The sequence below is a fragment of the Protopterus annectens genome, chromosome 8.part0 (genome assembly GCF_019279795.1).
Source record: "Protopterus annectens isolate FY-2018-M chromosome 8.part0, PAN1.0, whole genome shotgun sequence".
Taxonomy (NCBI): domain Eukaryota; kingdom Metazoa; phylum Chordata; order Ceratodontiformes; family Protopteridae; genus Protopterus; species Protopterus annectens.
The window spans coordinates 1981996366-1982022991 of NC_056741.1; the positions used below are offsets into that span (position 1 = coordinate 1981996366).

At 37.8% G+C, this 26626-nt stretch overlaps 1 protein-coding gene across 1 annotated transcript in view; it reads right to left on the reverse strand.

Annotated features, from left to right (window-relative positions):
* Positions 1-26626, reverse strand: part of LOC122808595 (cyclic nucleotide-gated cation channel beta-1-like) — a 230790-nt gene that overhangs the window by 199577 nt on the left and 4587 nt on the right. The gene's annotated exons all lie outside the window — the stretch shown is intronic.

The window sequence follows — 26626 nt, forward strand, 5'->3', positions numbered from 1 at the left end:
TACAAGTGGACGTGTTGACAAAAACATGCACTCAAACACATCTACACTCACTCACACAAATTTCTTAAAAGTGACCACTATTCTGCAAGAGAAATAAAATCCTAAATTGAATTTAGAGGTATATTTCATCTAAAAGATTTTATTCCTTATTTATCTATTCACATTATAACCATTTTGGCAGTACATTTCTTAAAATATTTGGTCCATTGTAACCTTAGACAATTATAGATCTAAGAACAAATAAATGGATTTTAGCATGTAGTGCAATGGACTGGCAGGGCTTCCAGGACTGGTTTTCCTGCCTTAAGACACTGCCTCCTGGAACAGACATGTCACCTCCTCTATATCCCTGAATAGGATAAAGTATCAGAGAATGAATAACTGATTGTATAAAAGCAGTCAAAAGGATTTATTAAAGCATAGGAGAGTAAGAGATGGTGTAAGGAGAGTAATCAAGAACATTTCACCAGGAATTTTCAGGAAGTAAAGTTAAGTTTTGTTCTACCTTCTGGCAAGTGAAGGTCAGGATCATAGCCCACCTAAAAGACATTCAGTTTGCTGCATCACTAGTCCAGTGGCACAGCATTTTGTAAAGGTGTACCACTCACACCCATCACACTAACAACATTCTTACATATTCCCTACCAGCAAACAAATTCTGTTATAAACGGAATTCAAATGTATCTTCTCATTTGAAACTATCCAGAGGGGCCAAATAATGAGGTCAACATAAAATACGTTATAAAAGTACTGTCTATATGAAGACATTGTTTGTATAGTTTTATATTTTATTTTTTCCCTGCCTAGTAACTATTCCAATTTTTTTGTATTACCATTAACTGTTTGCTGGTCTTTGATTAGTTTTGGTCTTTCTGCTTGAACTTTATATGTTTAGTGTTTGTTACAGTGATTTGGTAACCTTAAAGGCTGCCAGCCAAGGCACTACTTACTTTTTATTTATTTATTTATTTTTTTAAATTCTATTTAAGATACTGATGCCTACAACTACCACAAGCAGTAAAGGTAAATTTTGTCAAGGGCTGGATCTTCACCCTTAAGTTTCATATCTGGGCATTCAGAATGGCCAGACTGGTAAGGTCCCAAAAGGCTAACTTAATGCATGTTTTAAAACTGTGGCTAGGACCCCAAGTAAATAAGGGCTACATATGCAGATGACTGCAAGCTAGGAGTATTCACTGAATCCCCAGATGACTTAGTGATCCTGTAAGAAAGCTTGTCCAAAATAAATAACTGGTGACAAATCATGGACTGAAACTAAATGCCAAAAAATTCATTATTGTTTCCTTTGATAAGTCATCTACTCCAGAGAACTACCACATCAACAATACACTGCTGAGAGCTGACCCAGCTGTTTGGGATTTGAGAACTTATGTGGGCAGTGACCTAACTTTTGATCAGCATGTGTCCATTGTGGCAAGATAATCCTTCTACCTTGCACAGCTTATAAACAAAAGGATAGTGTCTAGATCTAGGGATGTCATTGACCCCCTTTACTTTGCCCTCATTAGGCAAATCATTGAATATAATGCCCCCTTCACATGTATCTGTCTAGACACATGCTACAACTGGAAACTGGGACACCCACAGAGATACCTTACTAAAAGAATACAAGGCCTAAATGACATATCCTACATGAACCAAGTCAAAGCCGTGTCACTAAACTCGGTATCCTACAGACTGCTAAGAGGTGACCTGTGTTTGCCATACAAGGCTTCCTCTGACCTATTACTGATGAATTTACTGCACATTAGCATGTCATGTCACCAGAAATACTCCGTCTAGGGATTTAAACCTCTTCTGCACCATCAACAGAAACATTTGGAGGGACAGGTATATCTCACAAAGGATACCCCTGCTATGGAACAGACTGCCCATCCATATAAACCAAAGTTCATCCATGTCCATATTCAAGCACAAGTTGGATATATGGATGAGAAATGAAAGATTTACCCCAAAACTGCCCTTTATACAACTAGTAGGCAGAGGCAGTTCCTAAATTTTTTTATTCCATGCATTGGTCCCTGCAAATTATCTATGGTATAATCCCATTTATTCTCATTAGGTGTAATATATAATTATTGAAAATGGGATGGGTAAGGTTAATCTATAACCAGACAGGGATAGGTTAATTCCAGCACAAAAAAAGGAAACTGGCTAGGCTTAAAATGGCACAAGTCAGCTAGTCTAGTACTTACCTATGAACCTATGAAAGTAGAACTGTGAAATGTTTATTGCAGATAAGTTTGAAGTAACACTCCTAGTGACATTGTGACTCTAAACCCTCTGAACAGCAATTTCATTTGTAAGAATGCCTATTGTTAACTGATATTGCAAATCTTATGTCAGATTTGCATACACCAAAGGCTAAAAATAAACTTTCACTTAAATATGTCTTTTAAATGCAAACAAGAAAAAAATACTTTCTGTGCTGACCTGCTTTAAATATAGATAATGGCACATTGCAGAATATGACACAATTAATTACAGAAATATTATGCCTGTAAAAAACGTTTTATTTTTCAATCTTTTGTGGCTCCTCACTGTTGAATTTCATCTGCTTCCAGAATCTCATTTCTTGTTGCAAAAGAAATGCCCCAAGCCTTAACTAGATTCACACTGAAAGTACTGCATGACAGACATTTCTAATGCTTGCTAGATATAGTAAAAGAAACATAGAAAGATTAGGAAAACACCACCCTTAAAAAGCAGGATAAGAGTATTTCAGGACAGGTAAAGAACTATAATGCCTATTGTAAGATAACAGATGAAGAAAGTTTAGAAGACATAATATATTAACACCCATTTCTGAACCAAATTCCTTTGAAAAGTAGCAAACACCTTTTGAAACTGCATAGAAAAGAAGTGAACTATATGTTAAGATAACCAAATAAAAATTTGAAATCTTGGAGAAAAACTGATGCGTCTTTTGTAAATATATTTGTAGAAATTAAAGTTACTACAGCATATTCTGAAGCAAAAAAGGAGAGTTTATCAATGCTTCAGAAAGATGGAATAACAAAATTTAAACTTAGGAAGAAACACATTTTCAGAGCTGCATGACAGAACCATTCTGATCCAGCACAACATAGAAAATGTGCTTCTGTTCCGTTCCAGTAACAAGCAGCTAAGGAAGAGGTGCAGAGAATTGTTAAGCATGGTGGTCTTAGAAGAATCCCAATGTGAGTGGAATAAATCTTTTGTACCCTTAGCCCAAGCCTCACAGGTCTGTGAGGGTTTTTAACATCTTCACTAAATGAAATAGCCTCTCTAAATTTGATTTGTATCCTTATGCCCTAAGTCAACAAACTGATTGAAAATTTGGGTAAAGCTAGATGTGTCTGTCTACTCTGAGCCTAATCAAAGGCTGTTTGCAAACTCTATTAGCCCCAAACTCTTAAGGAAAAACAGACATTTTCCTTATTGAATAGAATTTTTTTTTCCTACAGAGTCCTACCCTTTGATTTCCATAGAGCACTTGTAATATTCCAGACATTTCAGCCTATCTAGGTAATGTGAAAATATTTTTTTAAGACTGGGGAAGTGAGATTTAGAGGTAAAGAAAAGTATTTTTTCATTTATTAATTAATTAAGATTTAACAGAAGTTGGGAGCTGCCTAGCCAAGTTTCTATATCAGAAAAGGAGTTGTATAATTGTATGGAGTTTAGACAGATTGTCAGATACACAAATGAGAATCATGTCATCCACATACTGAATGAGAGAGGAACACGTGTGTGTCCAATATGGAGGTCATTTCTGATGATATTAATAGTACGAGTCCTAAGGTATGTAACTCATTGGATAGGAGATCATCTCACAACTAGAACCCAGGAAACTGGGCTGGGTAGCTCTACCTCTTTCAAAAGTCCTCTCACAAGCACTGTAACACAGGGTACAATCCTTGGATCACATCATTTTAGCATTTACTTGTCATATGTCAAACTTAATATTAAGGCTTTGTGACTGACCAAGTTTGTAGATGACTGCAAACTTGGTGTCATCATAAACTCCCCAGAAGACACCAAGACCCTCCATGAACACCTATTCCAAGCAAATAGCTGCTGTCAACTGTCAAAATCATAAACTAAAGTTAGACACCAAGAAGTGTATAACTGTATCCTTCAGCAAACATGAGTTGTCTTGTAACTATCATTTGGCAACAAATCCCTGAAAATCAATCCCATAGTTAGGGATCTGGGAACCTACGTCAACAATGAACTGTTTTTTGATCACCATGTTTCACCTGGTGTATGGACATCCTTTTTTCATCACACAACTTATATATAAAGATTTTGCATCCAGATTCAGGGTTGTAATTATTCCACTGTTCTTGGCACTCATTAGACCAGTCATTGAGTATAATGCCCATTTCAGTATGTACCTGTCCAAACACTTGTCATAACTGGATGACCACAGTGCGTTCACCCTAAAACAAATCAAGGACCTAAATTGTAAAAACTAGGCAGACTGTCTAAAAGCCATGCCCCTCTTCTCAGTATCATATAGGCTACTGAGAGGGTGACATCTGCCTCATGTGTAAATTCACAAGTCCAATGGTAAGTTAAATATTCACTTAAGGCATCTCAATCTCTTTTGCAAAATAAATAGAACATGTTGAAGGGGCAGGTTTGCATCACAGATAATGCTGTTTTTATGGAACTATCTTCCACTCCAAATAAAGCAAAGTACTTCTCTTACTTTACTCAAATGTAATTTGGACAAAAGGATGGCTTACCACAAATTCACCTTCAGTTTAGCCCCCTTCCCCTCACGAATTGGGAGAAACATGTACATGTCCCAATATATCCTTGTTTGGTCCTCCTATTTGTTACTGATATGTGAAGTATAAGGGCAAGAAATACCATGGGTATGTAATATGTATGGCTAAGCTTCATAAGATCCTCACAGATCAATAGCCTAGTAATTACCTATGAACCTATACCATTCTTTAAACCTAAGCCGTCCCTCTCACATACCGCATTTTTGGAATATTGTGCTTTAAGTATTTTCAGGTTTAGGACTTTGGCCTCAGAATTTTGTGTGTCATTGATGACTGCTGGAAGACTCGGTTACCTTTCCATTCATGAGTAATTCCCCTCCTGTTATAAAATGAAATCATTGTCTGCACTCGTGTGTGGAAATGTTTTACTTAGTTCCTTTCCTTAATTAATTTCTTTGGAACTACAGTTAAAACACAATGCTTTATGCATATAATGACCCATTTATACTGCTAAACCCTCTGGTGATGGGGGATTTCAATTATGAAATTAGACAGTATGATGACCCAGAAGGTAAAACAATAATCAATTTTTAATCAAACAGTAATAAATTAATTTTTAACATATGAATGTATTTATAGACCAAGCATATATTAAAGTAGGCATTTTTAGAACTCACTTTATGTAAGTTATGTTTTAAGGAAAAGGGAATGGTTTGTTATTTTGTTGTTCCTTGCAAAATCTTTGTATGGCCACTAGATGGTGCTAAATGGATTAGTTTTTGCAGAAGTATTTCTTTCATCAAAGGAAAGTTTCATTTCATTTTTTACTTATTTAATATTTTTTAATTCATTCATTCATTTTATCAAAATTGAACACAGTTTTAAAAGTGAATGGTTATTTATAATAAGAGTATGTGATTTAGTAATGTATTGACACACACCTTTAAATTTTTATCACATAAAACATAAAATGTTAACATCAGGTTAAAAGCACAAAAGCACTTTTTTCACTTTTTCTCAATTACAAGTTGATTGCTTAGCAAAGCTGATTTGTTAATTGAAAGAATGTGCTCTATAAAAGGTGTTAGCTTTGGAAGCAGCCCACATCTGATGAAGTAGGAGAAACGAAAACGTACTGTGTATTTGGAGGCGTTTATGTGAACTGTTTGTGGCTTGTGGATTAAACTTCTGTTTCCTGTGGCAGCTTCGGTTCTATGCTTTATTGTTTTACCTTCTGGGTCATCATACTGTCTAATTTCAAGGTTGTTTATCGTGTTGGTGACCGGGATTTCAATTATCCCACCATCAACTGGGAAACCTACTCTAGCCCTAACTCACATGCGCAAAAGTTTCTTATCTTTGTTAACTCAAATACACTGGAACAAATTGTTTAAACACCAACAATAGGAACAAACATACTAGATATGGTCTTCACTAACATGACAAACAGATGCATCACTGCAACTGTCGTACCCTCATTAGTTAGTTAAATTTGACCACAAATCGGTCGCCTTTAAACTGGCACTAACACCAGAACTCACAAAGGGCGAAGTCAGATTAAATAATTTCACCAAGGCAAACTATACTCTCCTAGGGGAAGGTATAAATTCATTCTATGCCCCATCCCCACCTGGAATTGGTAATTATACCAAAGCTTACATTGAAGCCCTGTACAACTACTTGTATAGGTCTATAGACTTAACCGTTACAGAGAAAATGAAAGACAGAGCCCCAAGTAAAAACAAGCAGCCCTGGTGGATATCCAGCATCAACAAACTTTACAACAAATGCAAAAAGTTGCTTTCTAAGAAAACTAAGGTGATGCCCCAACAATGGAAAAGCACCCTCCTCAGTCTAAACAGGCAAATACGACAACATGTCAAATCCTCTTAAGGTAACTTTGAGTAAAACCTAGCAATCACATCCAAGGATAACCATAAGGCCTTTTACAGCTGCATACATAGCCTAAAAGGTAGGACCCAATCATGTGCTGAACTAGTGATTAGAGGTATCACACACACTGATCCTGCAGAGATAGCAAACCTGCTAGCGGACAGATTTGGCAAAAATTTAATTCCCCTATTCCCTCCAAGCTTATCACAAGCCTTGCTTTCAACTTCCCCTCCATCCTACATATAAAATGAGCAAGCCATTCAAACCTTTCTAAGGCAAAAAACACAGCCTCTATGGGACCAGACAACATCCCAGGTTGTCTTGTATACAAACTAAAAATTAACTAGCATCACCATTAAGTACTCTATTCAGTCACAGTCTATCCACAGGCTTTGTTCCTGCAGAATGGAAAACAGTAGCAGTTATTCCCCTCCAGAAAGGTGACTTAGCAACAGACCCAAGGAATTACAAACCCATAAATCTGACCAGCCTCATCTGCAAGGCCATGGAATGTATCATCATGGACCTCATAAATAAAGACATAGGTGACCTCCAAACTCTGGATCCGACCCAGTTATGCTTCATCAAGGGCACATCCTGCATGTTAAACCAGGTGGATTTCTTAGAAAATGTGACCGGGGCCATAGATAAGGGCAAATCTTTGCACACAGTATACCTCAATTTGGCAAAGGTATTTGACACAATCCCACACTTAGGCATTACCGATAAATTTAGCAAACTGAATGTTGTAAGATGGATTGCCAACTGGCTCACAAACCAGTCACACACTATCAAAGTGGTTGACTCTGCATCAACCAGCAGACCTCTCATCAGCGGAGTGCTTCATGGGTCAGTGTTGGGCCCCCTACTGTTTGATATATACTTCTCAGAAGTTCAGGCCAAAACTAAGGGGCTGTGACTGACCAATTTTGTAGACAACTGCAAACTGAGTGCAATTACTGAATCCCCAAATTATGTCAGTATACTCCAATAGAGTCTTACGCAGACCAACGACTAGTGTCTTAGTCATGGTTTCAAACTGAATGAAAAGAAATGCATCCCTTTGATAAAAACAATGTCCCTTCACTCTATCAAATTAAAAACAATACCCTATGTACCAATGAAGTGGTAAGGGGATCTGGTATCATAAGTAGACTGCGACTTTAACATATGTCTACTGTAAAATCACCAGAAGCAACTAGTCAGGATACAGCACGATTCACCACATCTGAAGAAGCTTGCTAGCAGCAAGCGAAAGCGCTTATTCATTTTTATTCATTGTATTCATTCTTTGGAATAAAGTTCTTTATTGGAAAAGGTGTTCTCGTGGCGTATCCTGACTAGTTGCTTCTGGTGATTTTACTGATTTCGTTTGCTACAGGATACTTCAGGGAGTTGTGCGGTAATTGTTTTCTGTCATATGTCTACTGTAGTAAGGAAGGCCTTCAACATAGCAGAATTGATTAACAAAGGCTTCACCTCTAGCACAAAGGAGGTTTAAACCCCTCTATACTTGTCACTAATCAGGCCTATAATTGAGTATAATGCCCCTTTTGGCATGTACCGTAAAAAGCACCTGCAGCAATTGGACAGACCGCAGAGGTTTCTAAAAAAGAAGGTCAAGGGACTCTAGAATGTGCCTCACACAGACCGAATAAAACCCCTGTCACTATACTCTGTATTGTATAGACTTCTTAGCGGAGTCTTATGCCTGGCTTACCGAGCAACCTCCGACCCAAACCTCATGAATCTGCTGCACATCCGTAAATCAAACGGGACTACAGCTATCCATTCCAGGAACCTAAATATGGCCTGCAACTTGAATAGGATATGCTGGAAAGACCATACCTCTCAACCTGGAAACATCAAAAATCTGGACAAGGCCCATGAAAAATAGGTACAAATCTGTATGCTGATTAACACACAATTTTCATACATTACCTAACCCCACCCACTCCAATGGAATTGTGGGATACCAACTTTCAAATGTAAACTGAAGAACACAAAACCAAAATATGGCACCAGAGTCCCACTGCAGCCATTCAAATGCCCCATTACCTGGCTATTTCTCCTCATTTACCATAAACACTAATGTGCATACTGCTTTACTTCTACAATGATTATTTGGATTTTATTTTTACATTTTATAGCACAATCCACAAACACTAATAGACATCTGCTTAACAAAGCAATGCTGTCTCACAATGGAAATAGACTTGGCATTAAAACTTCTCTATCCTTGAAACTCACATTCATTGAAACAGCATTGAAACCCACACCATATCCAAAAAAAAAATGCATCTGGCCAGTGGTGGATAAAGATTATCTTTGGGCTGGTTTTAAATCATAGGCCCCTTGCACACAAAACAAGAAACATACATGTGTTCTTTGATACACCTTCCTGAACTTATTAAATTATATTCCTTGCATAATATAGCACACTTGATAGACTTAGAGCGCATTTTAAATTTACTGTTTGAACAATTTTCTAGTAGGCAATGAAACAAAATGCATGAACCAATAATGACAAAACTACCCAATTCAGAACATTTTCATCATAAAAGTCTACTTCGACACACACACACACACACACACACACACACACACACACACACACACACACACACACACACACGCACACATTTATATATATATATATATATATATATGTATATATAGAATAACAGTAGTGTAAGCCATGGGTATGTTGCACAGCTTTTTGAACTTATTTTCAATTTCAGTTTTTTGCTTGACTTAATCTGATTTGTGTTATCAGACCAACTCAATAGCTGTAAATGCAGGTGAACTGCATTTAAGACAATTTTTAGTCCAAGTACTGACAGACACTCTCCTACATTCATCCCGAAGCATCAAAACTATCATTGTAATCCAGGTGCTGTTAACTGGCCACTCTTGCTTCTCCACTGTCTGTTGTGGTAAAATATGTGTTTTATCTTGAATGCTGGAAAATGTACTGTACTTGTTTAAAAATATTTTTCTTATAATGCAGCAGAACATAATAATTCTGATTTTCTGTTCCTGAATTTGGGTTAATGATATGTGTTGCACTTTCCACTGAGACACAAACGCCCTTGTGCATGACCTTTTCTTATTTCTGTTGTATCTGTAGCTACACCCTTGACTTGTTACACCCACCATCTTTAAAAGTACAACAACACAGTATAGTAACAGCAATGCATCTGCATACTGTGGGAGTAGAACCCACAGCCTTCTGCATCAAAAGCAAGTATTTAATCTGTTATGCTATTAACAATACAAGCATACCCAGCATAAGCAAGACTAAACTCTTCCCCTGAAGCTCTCAGATACTTGTAAAATCCACTTGACACTCAACTGTATCTCTCAATTTTGCAACACAAGAAATCTGGAAAAAGCCAAAATTTATTGGGGGGGGGGGCAAAAGCCCAAAAACCAGGGACACATTTTAAACATTGGTTGTATAATTTTGGAAAGTTGCTAGAATAAAATGTGTTACCACCATGTGTTTTATTGCCAAGTCTTGAAACCAGGACCCTGTGCACTACAGTCAGAACAACATACCACAATGCCAAATCAGCAGTTTCCTGAAAGATAGGAAGACTGAAACTTAAATGGCTATCATTTAGTGAATTCAGTTCTCACTTCTCACCATAGCTCTCAACCTCTTAGCACAAAAAACCTGGACAAAGCCAATAATGGGGGAATACAGAATTCAGTTCTCTTTTCTCACCATAGCGCTCAATGGCTTAGCAGACAAAACCTGGACAAAGCTGATAATGGGGGAATACAGCCCCAAAAATAGGGACAAATTTGAAATACTGATCTTATAAACTTAGAAAATTGCCAGAATAAAAGGTTCTGTGTTACCATTTATTTTCTGATGAATATGAAGTCTGAAATTCAAATGCCTGTCATTTTTTAGTGAATTCAATCCTTCACTGATTTGGCACAAAAATCCAAAAAACCATAGATTTTATGAGGAACAGAACAAAATATGAGGCATAAATCTGGAAAGCTTTCACAAGTGGTGGTGAGTAGCGACTTTAGGCTCTTTCTACCTGCACCCAAGTTATAGGGTTTAAGCCTGCGTACTTCTAGCCACCAGGTATATTTACCTGAGACATTTTATACACACACACTTCTCATATAATAAGTACATCTGCAGTCCTCCTAACAGCAATCCTGGCACCCCATTATATGGACCCCAAAACTCTGTAAAAACCTAGCAATTCAGTATGGTTGGGAGGTATGACAAACACACAGACCTACCTATTTCTTATACACACACACACACACACACACACACACACACACACACACACACACACACACACACACACACACACACAGACCTACCTACTTCTTATATCCTCCAAAGATAATAACATTACAGTTTCTGTGTTTGTGGTGGGTAGACACTGTCTTAACTCATCTATGCCATGGGGCTGTCTATCTTGTTTCTGCAACAACCTGCTTGCTGGCTGTGAGCACTGTAGTGTCCTAACAGACATTTCTGCGGGGGTAAAATGCACCTTCAGCAAGCAACAATGGTGTTATATTAGTCTCTGCATGTGCCTTGTTGCACTGGTGATTAACAATGATCTCCAAATCACGAACATTTGATATAACCCAGTGCTCAAGGTGATATCCAGCATCATCTTTAAAGCATGTCAGAAATATGTTTTGGGGGTGTCGCATATGTACACATTGTGTTCAGTTCTATGCATATAATTATGACCACAGTTTCTACACTTGCCAGCTACAATGGCCTATGGAAAGTGGCTTGTTGGAAGGAGTGATATAGTTGACAAGTGTGCTACCTATCTATTATATGCATCCATATAAATAGATAGTCAGATAGACCAACAGATAGATGGATAGATAGACAGATAGAGATATATATATATATATATATATATATATATAAATGATCATATTATCTAACATAAGACATCAAAACAGCAACCGCTGCAAGCATGGAAAAAAGGACTGACTTCACAATGAAAATATCCATTAATAAAGAATAAAACATTGAACAAATAAATTATCTGTGCCCTAGGCAACCAGTATTCGACTAGCAACATGGGTGCTAGAGAGTCCAGGAAAGAGAGCATGGTAGTGAGCAACTGGCTAGCCTCACTGCAGTTGCAACATTAAGAACCTGGCAAGCTCTGTGCTGCAAATGGTACACATTGGATCTAGAGGCTGTGCATGGGAGGGAATGAGCATACATCTCCTGAATTCAGTTATTGCAGTTTTCAAGGTTGCAGAGGAGTGGTGGAGGGGCTAGGTCACACTCCACACAGCTGTAGTATGATGCTGTACCAGCATCCACAGTTTGCTCAGTGGCCCTGGGTGTGGGTCGAGTTGAGCCTGGAGAAGGCTAAGGCAGGTCCAGTAGACCCAGTGAATGATGGGAAAAGCTAATAGAAGCTGGTTATCTGTAGTAGGTAGGTTAAAAAATTGTTTAGCATAGGGGCAACCACCTCTGTACTGCCAATGTTGGAGGCATGCCCTACACCTCCCAAACTTAAGTATACCAACACTTGACTCAAATCAGATGTAATAAGAGAGAAATCAACTTAAAAATAGAGATTTTGAGGGACATATATATTTTTTTATATTTGGTTGAGGTTTCCTGCTAGAAAACCATATTTTCCAACCACTTAGCACAAGACATCTCGAAAAAAACAAAGACAATGGAATCAGGGAACAATTCTATATATCTCATAAATTTCAAAAGTTATTAGAATAACAAGTTCTGCAATAGCATACATTTTCTGAAGGATATGAAGCCTAGAAATCAAATGCCTGTCATTAATTATGGAAAACAAATGCCTGTCATTAATCATATTTCTCAACGATTTGCCAGAAAACAACATGTTTTATGGGAACAGATAAAAACCATGAGGCAAAAATCTAGACATTTGACAGATATGCTGAAAACAAAGGACAAAATATAAATTTTTTTCATGTTTAAATTATCTACAGTGTTTACTGTTTGTTGTTGTTAGTGTGTATTGTTTGTTGAACATTTCAGAAGCTGTGTAATTGAATCTATTTAACATTAATTATATTATATGAGTTTTGCTGTATATTAAAAAAAAAATCTTCTTTCTGATGCACTACCTCTAAAGGAACTAAAAGATTGTGATGTCTGGGACTAACTAGCACTGTTTTCTGCTAGACTAGCTGCCTGTTTCTCATTACTTCAATTTGCTTTAGTTTAATGTACATATGGGGTTGTGTGCTGTCAGAGTCAGAAATGTCTTGCTGAGAGAGGTGTTTCAGCTCCCCATTACTTGTAATGTCTCAGATAACTTCAGTTCATAATAACTGCCATTTGAATTTAGTACTGGCAATCTCAGCAATGTTCCCTTGAAGATAATGTTTGTATATTGCTCTACAACTGCTTGTGTAACTGTATAACTGCAGTAAGTGGGTTGATGAGAATATTTGTCTGACTACACCATCACAAATATATTAGCATGCAGATTCTTTTCTTATACATTGTTACAGCTATACAGGCATTCCATTTTTAAATGTCAGCCATCATTACTATTTTCCTAATGAAGTAAGTACCTTAGAATTAGTTATTTTTTATGTGATAAGCTAACTTTACTGGTTTGTTTTATACTATTGTATATTATAATAAGACAATAGGATAGTGATTATTATGTTGCATTGAATCTGAGTTATGTAGTTTATTTTATTTACCTGCTGGAGGAGCCAGGGAAGAAGCAGCAGCTGAAGAAATAAATTTTTCATGACTCACCTTCTTCGGACCGGGGATTCAGCTCCGCACTGCTCCGAGTCCGTTAAAGTAGACTTGTCTTTTCTGCTGCTATCTCTGCTGCCGGGGGACAAGGTGTTCCCGAGTTGCGAGTCCTGAGTGTGACTTTAAACTAAACTAAATGAATTGTGCAAAAAAAAAAAAAACACACCAATTCACAAAACCCACTGTCTCTGTTGCCCTTACTTGTGAATGTGCTATCAGTATCAGTGCTCAGTGCCCAGGGTAGTTCTAACTTAATAAGAAGTTCTTAATTGACTTGTGTCTGACTGTCCAGCCCCTCTCTCTTTATATTCCTTAATCCCTGACCCTATCCTAATGTTGCAGCAGGTTACCTTGCAGCGTGGGAGACGTGAATGAGTGATGAAGAGTGACTCGAGTCCACTAGCACATGCTAGCTAAATGTAAACAAACATTACTCACCAGTCAGCCCAGAGCAGCCCTCGGCCAAATTCCAACAGGTTGGCAGGCTGCTCACAAAGCTGACGTATTCACGCTCACCTACGATGATGTCAGTCCTAAAAACAGACAAAAAAAAATTAAAAAAAATAAAGCCAGGAAATTCGGAAATTAAGGGATGCCACTCGGGAATCATGGCACCCCATTATTTGGGCCTCAAAACTGGGAAAAACTGAGAGATTTGGTATGGTTGAGAGGTATGGGAGGGACAGATTTTTCTCCTAGTGACTGCCACATCTTTGAAATAGGCTGCAAATTCATGTGAAGCAGAGCACCTCTATGACACTGTTCAAAAGGAACCTGGACGAGTGGATGGGGAACCGTAAATTCTTATCAGGGATAGCGCCCACAACTCTCCTAGACATGGCAATCATTACTAAATACAGTCATGGGTATTTACTAGAGTGTCTATTGTATTACATTGGGATGAAACGCTAGGTGTGAAATGACCTTCGGATCAATGGCCTAGTAACTTGATGCAATCCTTTTATTGCATTGCAGCTTGGAGACCCAGTATCCACTTGAGCTACAGCTCTCCCTGTCTTAGGATTAAAAGCTCTGTGCAACTAAATGCACATCAGTGAGCACAATCAAAGTTTTAAATGTTATGTGGTTGGAGAGATGGCATTATATTTAGAGGAATAATATAATACGATTTTTTTTATGTTTGTGATAAATGGATAAATAAAAAGTAATGACAAAGATAAATCATAGAAAATAAGGATGACATATAGAGGTATTTTTTAATTAAAGATAAATCATAGTATAGTATAGTGTAGTATAGTATAGTATAGTGTACTATAGTATAGTATAGTATAGTATAGTATAGTATAGTGTACTATAGTATAGTATAGTATAGTATAATGTAGTATAGTATAGTATAGTATAGTATAGTATAGTGTACTATAGTATAGTATAGTATAGTGTAGTATAGTATAGTATAGTGTACTATAGTATAGTACAGTATAATATAGTATAACATTCTCATTACAGATGTCTTGGTGTTTTGAGTTTATTGGTGCACTGGGATGCTTTCAATGCTCTATATACTGGTGTCTCATTCTTTTCTCCTTTTGTATTTTCCTGCTTTCTTATAACTATGGTGCAGTATGTAATGTAGCAAGGGAGGAATGAAGGGGGAAACTGCCCTGGGCACAAAGTGTTAGAGATCAAGATCCTGAGTACTGAAATGTCAGTACAGAAATGGTTCTTCTTTTCTTTTTTCTTTTTATTTTTTTTTACTTATTCTTCACTTGAAGATTTAATGGGGGCATGGATGGGCTGTTTTGGAAGTTGATTGACCAATCAGCTTCCTACAGTCAGCCAAAGTCCTTTTTCTTTTTTCTTCACTTAAATATGTAAAAGCGTAAGGCAGAGCTTAGCAGACTGACACTGGGTGCTAGATGACCCAGCTATGGCTCTGGTCAAGTCCCTATGTTTTTACTTTGTTTGCTTTAGAGGTAAGTGAACTGAACCACCAGGGTCATTTTTTAATCACGCCTTTGTTACAATAAGTATGAGGCCAGAATTGCAACTAGATAGGGAATGGAAACTAGAGTATCTGCCACACTGGGCATCTCCCCAAAATAGCTCCCCCCTTAGTCCGAAGTTGACAAAAAAAAGTTTTTCCTGAAGTTGAGGACCAAAATAAAAGGTCTTTCCAATGTTGGGGGCAAAGTTCTTCTGCACTAAAGCACTCCTTGCTGCAGCTGTAACAATTGGCTTTTTACAGTTACTGAAACAGTGAGCTCAACATATGCATTATCAGCACTCATTTAAGAAGCCGCAGTATCATCGGTGACTTGTTATATGCATGTCTACACCATATTCGTGACCCACTGGCAGCAGCCAAAATGGTCCTTAACAGCTTGCGCCCAGGGCAGCTGTCCCCTTTTGCCACACTGTAGTTATGGTTATTACTAGATAGATGTCAGAAAAAAAACAGTATCATACAAAACATTTAGCAGTTAAAAAAATACTGTAGGATGCAAAAGAGGCATCCTCTGCTGCAAAAAATCATTTGGTCCAACTAACAAACACAGCAGCCAACAGGAAAGGTTGGTGGTGGCCATGTAATGTTGCCTGGGTGTTTTCAAGTAAATTACTCTATCAACAGGGAGTGTCTGTCGGAAGGCTGTAGGAGTGGACAGTTACCTAACATTAACAGGAATGGTGTTCCAAAGTTTGTGATTCAAATAGGTGGGTCAGAGAGCAGCTGGAAATGACCTGGATGGGCAATGAAGTGATGATTAACCTGTGTAAACTGATTGCAGTGGGTCTAAAATTAGTATCCCTTACATAGATGCCCAGATGTCAATGCCCAGTAACTTGCATATTAGTATATTGTTTAATATCTTAACCCACACAAGAAATGGCAGTTCAGCAGATTATTACATGCTCATGTTCTCTTCTTCTCTGCCATAAAATGATACTTTTAAGGTGTTCTGGTTGAGGCAGAAGCCACTTCAGGAAAGGTATGCACAAAGGTAAGGATCAGGAATCTTTTGTTTAATGCCAGCCTTGACTCAGAGTAAGCTGCTTATTGCAGTTGTAGCATTTAAAAACTGCTTAGCTGTACCTTTGAGCAATTGCTCTACTTAAATCTCTTCTCGTCTCTTCCATTACTGCTATACTTCCCACACCCCATTCTCACATCTGCTTTATTTTACTCTCTTTACTCTCTTGATTCTCCTAAACTTTACTTCCCACCCATCTACTTCTACCTCCCTATTTAATAGTTCTTCTTCCTCTCTACCAACTTGGTTTAACTACTAAAGATATTTTAAGGGCTTTTTCTCTGATGACCTATTGTAAATCTACATTTTTGTACTACAGGTTTCTACTTCCTACAATTTTAAGATATTGTCTTTCCTGAATTTATATCAACTGTTAATTTAAGTTATTGACTTTGCTGAATGTATAGGAATTGTTATTTTTCTTTGTTGCACAAATATTTGTTGCTTTGTACTCATATTTTATATTTGGCATGAATGTATGTAGTTATGTATCCAAATTTACCTTATTGCTATGTTAACCCTATCTTTTGTTTTTTGTGTGGAGCTTTTCTCCTCAGGCCTATTGTCTTTCCTGAATTTATATCAACTGTTAATTTAAGTTATTGACTTTGCTGAATGTATAGAAATTGTTATTTTTCTTTGTTGCACAAATATTTGTTGCTTTGTACTCATATTTTATATTTGGCATGAATGTATGTAGTTATGTATCCAAATGTACCTTATTGCTATGTTAACCCTATCTTTTGTTTTTTGTGTGGAGCTTTTCTCCTCAGGCCTCCACTGAAAATGGGCCACTGGCCCAGTGGACTAATCTGGTTAACAAAAGACAAATAAATAAATAAAAATTTAGCAAGCCAAAATTCTGTCTTATGCACTTTAAGTGATGTCAATGAAAAAGTTCAATACTGGCTCCAGCCATATACCTAGATACGTGAAACTATCATCGACTCAGTGATATTATCACCTACCTGGTACAGTATCGTATCACTTGTTCTTCACAATACTGAGATGAGCATTCATCCCAAACAGCATACTTACAGTTGAAAGTTTGGCAATGGTTCTCTCTTCCGTTTCAAACATCTTAGGTCTACAGTTAAGGTTGAGGCCCCTTCATTCAAGTTGCAAGGTATGCTCACATAAGACCTTTATTACCATTTCTCCTGCAAGGCCTCATATTGATTGGTGCTAAAGGGAGCTTTGATTTTCTCACTACTTAACCTACATGTAAGCCATTTAAAATTTGGAAATTTCAGTTTTGTTTATGTTCGTGTTTTGTCATACTTGTTACAGTCCATCTCCATTTTCAGAGATATCAACCTTTCGATGAGCAAATGTAATCTCAGTACTTTTTATCTGCATGTGGTGCATATTTCTGCAATACAGACTACTGTACAACATATGCATTCATGTTTGTGTTGATCTTTTGAACTCCTAGATTTGCTATTTTTGTTTCAAAAATCTTACTGAAGGAGAAAAATCATTTTGTATTTTAGATTTTCTTTTCTTGGTTAGACCTCATTCTTATCTGAATCTAAATTAGATGGATTGGGGATTGAGGAATAATTCTGTTTAATACCCATTTTTCTGTCCATAAAGAAATGTCCACCTCTGGTCCACTCATGGAGCTGCAGAATATGAAGTGTCTGCTATGAGTGAAAGCAGATCTGAATTCACTTCTGAACTGAGGTTACATGTCTTTAGAAAAATAATCTACAGAGTCTGCATCCATGAAACTATGGTGTGAGTGGAGTTTGTCAGATGGAAGCTTTGCTAATATAAGTAATGTTTCTATATGCTTTTTATTATATTCAAAACTATTAATATTCCTATATGCAGTGCTTAGCCAGAAATTAACTTACAGTAGTATTAGCAAGAAATTATTCCATATTAAGCCCCGCACAATGATATGGTTACATTATATTTTGTCGCTTTCTGATGAAGTTTTCTTATGCTCGCTCTGTAAGCTGTCCAGAACTATAATTAGTTGTCTAAGTATACCTTCTACCTTTGTATTTGGGAATGATTCCTCAACAAACAATGAAGTGGTCTTCAGTGTTCCACCTCCAGTTTTAAATATACTAAGAATGCATTGTTTTTTCCATTCTTAAATGTAGTTCCTCTTTATCATCCACGTTCCTCCATTTTTAAAAAAAATCTTTCTCATATTTCTCCCACTTAAGACTCCTTATAATTTTTCTTATCCATTTGTATAAATCCTGTTTATAATGCCTTGCACTGTCTTCCTGCTTCCAGACCTTTGTAATATTTCCTTTGGTTACTTTGAAGTAAGCAGAATTTCCACCATTTCCTCTTGTTCCAATCTAGGTAGTTCTTTACTAGAAAGAAAACAAAGAGTAATTACGTGACCTTCTTCATCCAATAAATGTGTGTGTTGTAACTATGTAGTTTAATGACTATGGGTTAATTGTAAAGAATGAGATACAATGCTGAGAAGGATATATTTCCTTACCCTCCTCCTAAAAGCCATATGAAAAGTTGGGCTGCAGTTCATTATATTGACAGTTCACTATGTTGAGAATGTGGACTGCAGTATTAGAATACTGTCAGTTCATTTTACTAACAGTTTACTTTGTTGACAGTTCATTTTGTAGACTGGGTTGATGTTAGGGGTGAGTGTGTTCTTGTGCAAGTGTATGCAGGTTGGGTAAGGCAAAAGCTTTGGTGTTGTTACACACACATGTGTTGGTGTGTATTTGCATAAATATGAGCGTGACTTGTGTAGTGATAGTGTTATGGAAAGAGTTTTTCTAGGGCAAGTTGCAGATTTTGGTTAAGGGCAGGATTACGACTAGGATTAAATATGCATTAGTTAGGTGGATAGTGTAGAGCAGATATCCCTTCTGCAACAACAGTTTACAGGTTATCCTGTGGGATTTCCAGATTTTCACAAGCAAACTGAGAAATATAATCATTCCAATATATTCTTGGTCTTCCTCACAACCTCTGTAAAATGGTGCATGGTTCATAGGAGATTCATAGGTCCATTACTACAGGTCAAGAGCCTAGCCAGTTTTACCCAGAATTTACCCAATTTTTGATCTCTAGGAGGAATATAACAAGGTTCAGCAAGTGGGGTTTTGACAATTTTCATAGACTGCCTCTGTCCATAAAGGACATGGGCACCACCCCAGGAGTGAATTTGCAATTTCCCATCCATTGGTCCAGATTGTACTTGAAGATGGTCAGGGAAGGGCTCTGCTTCATGTGAATAGGAAGCCTATTCCAGAAAAGAAGCAGTTTCTGGGACACATATCTGTCTCTCCAGCATGGCTGGTACATCTCTCAAGCAAGGTCAGTTAGGCATCATCATAAGTGCCCAAACAACATCCACTGACTATCTCAACGTAGAGGGTCAGTGGCTGTATCTAAAATCCTCAAAGATTTCAGTGCTCCTCACTCTATCATTCATGAGCTCCACTAATGTATAATGGAACATCATTTCTATTGCTTGTTTCTCTGATCTCATCCTTTCGGTCACTACACAAAGCTCATGACTATAGATGAGGAAGAGGACTGACTGAATGGTAAAATGACAGCTTTGTCTTATTTCTTGCTTTTTCACCAGAGTCCAGGACAAAGCCTGCAGTATTGCCTCTGCTGTACTTAACTACTAGTCAGTCTTCAGATACTCTCTACTAGTCTCTCCCCATGAGCAAAACGTCAAGATACTTAAACTCTTCCATCTAAGGAAGGTCCTCCCTCCTCACCTGTAGAGAGCAGTCTACTGTTTTCTGGGAGGGCACCATGGCGATTGTTGATGATGAGGAGTTGATCTTCAGCCCATCTCTGTCACACTCAGCAGTGAATTACTCCAGTGCACACTGGATAGCACAGTCAATGATGACTGAGAAGACACCTCTACCATTGCTGAGAACAGAATGGGCAATATCATGTCTAGCCCCCCAGTTTGGAATATTGTTTTGATAATTACCACACTTGCCTCTTTCATTTCTTGCTGGTACTATCAACTTCAGAGATTTGTCTGATAGCATTGCTTGAAGGTTTCTTCCTTTAATCTGTTGGCTTACCTCATTGCTGGTATCAACCAGCAATTACTAGGAATACTATCATGACAACAGTAGAGTGCCTTTTAGCCAGAGCTCCTTATTGCTCCCTCAGCTACTGAGGCCTTTAGTAGGGTCCATTCAGACTCCACGGGCCCAGCTTCAAGTATATAGAAAAACTTCTGAAAATAAAAAGTTGAACTCATTATGCACAGAGGTTTCTTGGCATTTTCAGGACCTCTTCACTGCATGTTTAGGTTTCCCAGTTCTGTCTATCCACTGTCCCAGCCACCTGACCCAACTTGCCACCAAATGATAATTGGTTGACAGCTTGGTAAGTCTCTTGACTTATGTACCTAGAACATATATCCTCAGGAGTCAATCACTTATTTTTGGTCTAAGGTACTCTGGTGCCAGAGCTATGCACATAAATATCCTTGTTCATAGGTTCATAGGTGTGTGCTAGGCTAATGGCACTGGAGCCTAGCTCATATGATTACCCTGGCATCATGCCACTCGACCTTAGCTCTCAGTGCCTCTGTCAAGTAGAGCCACTGGAGTGATCCTGGGGTGAATTTTCTATTTTCCATCCACTCATCAAGATTTCTCTTGAAGAGGGCCAGTGAGGTACTCTGTTTGACATGTATGTGAAGTCTATTCCATAGCATGGGCAGTCTCTGGGTTATGAACCTGTCCCTCCAGCACGTTCTGTTGATTGTGGTAATGAGGTTGAGGTCTCTGGAGAGTGTGGTGTTGAGGGATTGGGATTTCTTTAGATGTAGCATTTCTAACAGAGCTGAGTCCAACATGGCTTTGTAAGTCAAGCAGAGATTGCCTCTAAGTAGGCGATATGAGAGAGAATAGTTGGAGATTTTTGAGTCTGTCCATATAGGACAAGTGTTTAAGGCCTAGGATCCTCTTTGTGAGATAGTTTTGTGGCCTCTCCAGTTGTTGCAGGTGTCTAGTCAGGTACATGCCAAATAGGGCATCGTACTTGATAATTGGCCTAATGAGGGAAAAGTAGAGGGAAACAATGACCTCTTTCTTCCTTGATGCAAAACTCTTAGTAATGAGATGTGCCACATAGAAGGACTTTCTGATGACAGTGGCAATGTAGTGGTCAAAAGAGAGGTTACTGTCAACCTGTGTTCCCGGACCTCTTATAATGCCTAATGTGTTCAGTGGATTACCATCGATGTGGCAATTCATGGGATCCGGGTTTTTCCGAAAGGGGATGATGACACATTTTTTGGCATTGAGCTTAAGGCCATGGATCTGACACCAGTCGTTGGTCTCAATGAGGCCTTTCTGTAGGATGTCACCATCACTCGCGGAGTTAGTAATAGCTCCCAACTTGCAATCGTCTGTGAACTTTGTCAGCCAGAGTCCCTTCATGTTGGCCTGGACTTCTGAGAAGTAGATAACAAACCAGAGAGGACCCAGGACTGTTTCCTGTGGGACTCCACTCATGACTGGTTGGCAGCCTGACTTGGAGTCAGCAACTTTCATACTGTAGGTTCTCTCTGTGAGCCAGTTTGCAACCCACCTAGTGATATAGGGGTTGATGCCTAGCTTACTGAGTTATTCTATGATTCCTGAGTGGGTAATGGTATCAAAGGCCTTGACCAGATCAAGGCAGGCTGTATGGACCACCTTGCCTTCATCCACAGCTCTAGTGACTGACTCAAAGAAGTCAACCAAGTTGAGCAGGCATGATCTACCCTTCACAAAACAAATCTGTGTGGGATCCAGAGTTTGGAGATTTCCTATATCCTTCTTTATTAGGTCCATGATGATGCATTCCATACCTTTGCATATCAAATTTCTCAGGCTAATAGGGCGATAGTTCCCAGGGTCTGATGTCGCTCCTCCTTTATGGAGAGGGATGACTGTAGCAGTGCGCCATTCAGTAGGGACAAAGCCTGAGGTCAGGCTGTGATTGAACAGGGCACACATATGAGGTGCCAGCTCACTCTGTAGTTCATGTAGAACACAGCCAGGAATATTGTCAGGTCCCATAGAAGCTGCATTCTTGGCCTTGGATAGTGATGTTTTAACCTGTGCAGCAGTAATACTGGGTGCATGGCTATCTACTGGTATTGTGATTGGTCCTTTGGGGTGGGAAGGAGGGGTAAAGTTGGCACTGAATCTGTCATCCAGTATACTGGCAACATCTGTTGGCTCGGTATAGGAGGTACCATTGTGCAGTAGCTCAGAGCAAATCTGGGTATTGCTGTGGAGATTCTTTACATAACTATAGAAGGCCTTGTGGTTATCTTTACTGTCTGCTGCAATTCTGTTTTCATAGATGGCTTTAGAGGATTTGATGAGGGATCTCAACTTTTTGTTGAGGCTGATAAGGCAGTTTTTCCAGTCTTGGGACTTCACCTTATTCTGCATCAATTTCCTCCTTTTGTTGTAGAGTTTATTTATGGCAGGGGACCACCAAATTGGCTTCCTTTTTTGGAGGAGAGCATCTTGGTTCTATTGGGTATGGTGAGATCCATGCATTTGTGTACATGTTCTTTCAGTGCATTGGTGTATGATTCAGTGGTCATGCAACTATTCTTCATTTGCATGGGTGCTGTGAAGTTAGCCACCTCTGTTTTTAGGACCCCAAAGTTAGCTTTGGAGACGATTTTCATGGTGGTTATCTTTGCGGGGTGGGGTGGCGGGATGTGGATTTCCAAGGTGATTCATTTGTGGTCGCATCTAACCAGGGAGGAGTTGACTATTGGTGTAGAGCAATGGTTGGCCATGTTAGTGATGACCAGGTGAAGGATGTTGCTACCTCTAGTGTGGGTAAGAATGAGCTGGTTCAGGACTATGGAATTAATGAATTCCAGGAAACGTTGGGCAAGTGTATTGGTACACGAGTGGTCAACATTTGTTATGAGCAGTCCATGACTATCATAAAAGTCATAAGATAATTGTCCAGTCCTGTTCAGACCAGGTAAGTCATACTTTCAAACTATGCACCTTCAGGTATTTCTACCTTTTTGCACAGATAGAATTTAAATTCTATTTAAACAAATGCTGTCCTGTTCATTGAAAAAAGATGAAAACTGCTTACTTCTTAGAAAATGTACAGGAAGTTCAGCTCTGCAAAGATTTTTATTTCATGAGGTCATTAATAAGACAGGCCCACTGAACATAACTGTCCCTTTTCAGAGGCAAGCTGGTAGTACTGTCTGCCTGAGTGATGCATTAAGAATCACATTGTTGATGAATGGATGCTCAGGGAGCCAAATCTTGAGCTAAAATGACACATGCATGAAGTTAAATGGAGCAAAAGGTAGCAAACCCACCTTTGGTGAAAAAGGTTGTGGATTCTAGTCCCCATGAGGTAATTGAGACTGCTGACACTGCAGTGCAGCATGGAGGGGGGCAGTGGCTGAAATCCTGAGTGTGTTGTCCTTTGGATAAGATGTTAAACAATGACCATATCTGCCTGAGTTGATGGAAGCAAAAGATCCTACAGAACCTATTGAAAAGAGTAGGGATCCTTTATTTAACACAGCATAAAACATTATTTATATATTTACATATTTAAAAAGTGCATATTTACAGCCACATATATACATATGTATATATTTTTAATATCTATCATTTTCTTATAACATTCTTATTGTTATTCTTCCATAATTGACCCCCACTCTTTCTTCCACAATCATAATCTAATTTTTCACAATTTATCTGCCAAAATCCATTTCCCATTAAACAAAATTTAATTCAGCCTTTCATTCCAAATAACCCATATTAAAAAATAAATTGTCATTTACCCTTCTCACATATTCTTTCTTGTTATTATAATATTGCTCTATCATTATATTCATATCTATATTGTTTGTCATTAATATTCTAAAAAACATTCTTCACACAAGTTTTCCCAGAGGTTCACCACCTTTTAAATTTCAAAAAAATATACTCTGTTGACTCTGCCTCCTCACAATATATATATATATATATATATATATATATATATATATATATATACTCTTTTAACTTTCTTTTTATGAGGCATATTCCCATTTACTGTTAACTTATTTATTACCAGCCTCCATAGGAAATCCTGACACTTTACTATCACGGTGCACCAATATTTCTTTACTTTAATGGCTTTAATCACTTCCTCTGGTAAAGTTTCCCATGGATTTACATAATAATAATATTGTTTTATCACATTATTATATTACAGCCTCTTACCTTCATCTATATCATCAGTTTTTTATTTTCCATGTCAGTATTTTTTCTGTATAAAATTTAATTTCTTCATTTGCATATTCTTGTTCTCTTTTTCTTATTCAGATCAACCAACTCCTAGAATGTTTTGTACATATATTTAAACATTTTATTAATCTCTCATTCTCTTCTTTTATCCTCTTTAATACTCTATACAGGTTAAAAAAGCAGAATAAACAAATGGATTTAGTAACCTCCTTTTCCCGTCTTCACTCATGTGCAACACTCTTCACTGGGTTTAATCTTGAACACCATATGGAAGATCATAGGAACACAGGATCATAGGGAGTTACTAGACTATTGGCCCTGAGGCCCTTACAAACCTAGCCAAGAATTTAGTCCATGTTCCAAGTCAGAACCCGATGCCACTCTCCAGCAGTGGTAGAAAATGCAATTTCCTTTTCATATTTTTCTGTGATCATATAAACCGCTGACATATGCTATTTTTCCCATTAATACAGATTATCTGTTTTCCTGAAAGTTAATCTATATATCCTCCACAAATGACATATGTCTTTCATTTCTTAAATCAGACCCTCCCATTGCATTATAACTACATCATTTTTCCCAAAGTTTATCCCTAGCAAAGACACTTTGTTCATTGAAAAATACACCCCCTCCAATTTTCACCACATCAACCAAACCCTTACTTCTATCTTCATTCAAGGTAATTCCTATTTCCATTAAATATCCATTCACACAAACCATCACTTCCATCATTCATATTTCATTCTTAGCAACTATAATTATATTGTCTGTGTTTGTCAAAACCACTGGAGTCACAATCTCCTTTTGCATCACATATCTAGCATCATTCATTTTCTAAGCTACTTCACTCACTATTGCATTCATTAGCAATGCAAATAATATTCCTGTCATGGGACATAGTTGTCTTATACCACACTTCATGCATATTTCTTTACTCAGCCACCCATTCACTATCAATCTCATTCTGTTATTTTGATATGCTGACACACTCTCCTAATTATATTACCTATTCCATACTTCTCCATAACATCCTGCAAAGCATTGTGTCCTACTGTATCAAAAGCCTTGCTAATATCACCTATCATAAGTTTCACATCCTCCATTTTACTTATAATATCACTGTCCACAATTTCTCTCACAGCCAGTAACAATTCTTGACATCCCTTCCCTTTTATAACGTATGTCCCTCATGCTTCCTTCCCTTATCCTCTGTATTATTTTCATAAAGATTTTATAATCTGTATCATTTAGTGTGATGGGACTCATTTTTTTTCAGTCTCATCATCTTTCTTCCACATGGAATTTACAAGAAAGCATGACCATGTGAAAACTTCAGCCAGTATTTTCAATCGACTGTGAAATGAGCTTGGTTCTTCTGAGCATGTAACTGTAAGCTACAGAACGCAAACAAACTGTTGCAGTTCACTTCCATATTCCACCACAACCACTGCACATTGCTCATATTAGAATGCAGCAGCACAAACATCTTACGACACTGATACAACAGCAATATGAAGTTTGACTATACAGAATGCATCTGAAACAGTCTCATTGATCTGTATTCATTGAGAAGGCAATATCTGCTTTCATACTTGTCAGTTATAGTGCCTTTTTAAAGCTGAGCAATGCTCTTCTAAATGCAGAATTTAACACTGCAGGTGTATGATGATACATATGGCAATGAATGTCACTTGACCATTACAGGTAATTATATTATCATCATCATATGCATATCACAAAGACGAGGCTTGTGCACATTAGCAACAATGAAACAATACAATCCAAGGAGAATAAAACCTTAAAATCTTGGGAAATCCTGCATTATCCAACTTTTTTTCATCTCATTGCTGGTGTGTGGTTGTTGTTAATTGTTATTATTATTACTATTATTATTATTATTATTATTATTATTATTAATTGAACTTGTGGAAGGAGTATAATTCATTTATTACCTTTATACTTTTTCTAAGG